We start from the raw sequence: 1,447 nt of genomic DNA, 5'->3' as shown, positions 1-1,447 counted from the left end.
GATCTCTTAGGGGCTTCGCGCATCGAAGAAAAGCTGCGCAGGTGCACAGGGGCCCGGGGGAGAAGCGCTGCGTTCAAAGGGCAAGGCATCGCGCCGAACGGGTGGTGGCGTTCCTCCCTTGCTTTACGGTGCGGTTCGGGTGTCCACCGAGATGGCAGAGAATTACTGCGCCATTTCCTTTCCTCAAAAAACCAAATGGCAAGGCATCGCGCTGAACGGGTGGTGGCGTTCCTCCCTTCCTGTACGGTGCGGTTCGGGTGTCCACCGAGATGACATTAGGCCCGTAAACATTTCATGCTTACTCTACTCTCGGTTACGGGAGAGGCAGAGATTTTTTTGAGGAAAGGAAATGTATTTCTCTCTCATATCTCGGTGGACACCTAAACCTCGCCGGAAGGGAAGGGAGGAGGATGGCAGTGAGCGAAGACACCGTATTCACTAGACGTGCCTTTGTTCATTCCAAACCATCGAGCTGGCATGGCGGAGCTGGCATGGCGATGCCGGACGCAAGCCTGAGGGGGCAGAACCTACTAGAAAGGAGACGGAGGCGTCGAGCGGTGAAGTAAGCGTGCCAGCGTTCCAAGAAACCGAGCCAGCGACTCAGACCGAGGAGAACCTTGACCAGAGCGGCGCCCGCACGACCGGCGTCCCTGCCCCAGCGAAGCGGCCACACGCCCAGACCGGAACCGAAGACGACAAGGCGGAAGCCCCCAGCGTCGAAGAGCCGCCGGCAAAAACGACCCAAGGACGGCGGTCGTCCATCCGGACACGATCAAATGTGTCGACGGAGAGGAGAGCCCTTGACAAGCCGCCCCCGCTGCCAGGCCTGGCACCAGCACCGGATGGCTCCGGTGTCAACGATGTCGTCTAGCCAAGCGCTAGACGTGAAGGGTAAGCACCATGTTCCCGGCCTCTTTCTTCTGCATTAAAATGGCTCATGCGTTCCCCATGAAAGTCGGTACACTTAATGTCAGGGGACTGGCAAGTAAGAAGAAGCAGAGCCAGGTGTACCGCCTTTTAACTGAGCACGACATTGACGTCCTGGCAGTGCAGGAAACGAAAATTGACGGGGAAGAGGAGACCGGGAGCATGGTGAGACGTTTCACGTCTAGGTTTTTTGCAGTTGTCGCCCACGCTGTAGGAACGTCTGCGGGTTGTGTCATCTTTGTAAAGAATGTACCGGGACTTGAGGTTCAGGCATATACGGCGTGTCCTTCGGGTCGATTTGTTTTGGTTGACCTCCTGTACGACAAAACATATTGGCGCATCATTTGTGTGTACGCCCCAAATGCGGTGGATGAGAGGACAGCGTTTTTTCAACGCGTACAAAAGCACTTCAGTTGTGAGAAATGCCTGATCGTAATGGGTGACTTCAATTGCGTCCTGAGGGGCTGTGACAAAACGAGTGCAAGGGCATTTAGGGACAGAAGTACTGAAGTACTCTCAG

The 1,447-nt window shown here is 55.8% G+C and overlaps 1 long non-coding RNA gene across 1 annotated transcript; it reads left to right on the top strand.

Moving 5' to 3' along the window:
* The first annotated feature begins 548 nt into the window (after positions 1 to 548).
* Positions 549 to 1,224, top strand: LOC149361932 (uncharacterized). The gene is made up of 2 exons (XR_016288464.1): positions 549 to 891; positions 975 to 1,224. It is a non-coding gene; the product is annotated as an uncharacterized LOC149361932 (long non-coding RNA).
* The last annotated feature ends 223 nt before the right edge of the window (positions 1,225 to 1,447 follow it).

Source organism: Amblyomma mixtum, chromosome 2 (assembly GCF_055824585.1).
Source record: "Amblyomma mixtum isolate Tamu chromosome 2, ASM5582458v1, whole genome shotgun sequence".
Taxonomy (NCBI): domain Eukaryota; kingdom Metazoa; phylum Arthropoda; class Arachnida; order Ixodida; family Ixodidae; genus Amblyomma; species Amblyomma mixtum.
Note: the sequence above shows the minus strand (reverse complement) of the source record. Positions and strands in the feature narration are given on the sequence as shown.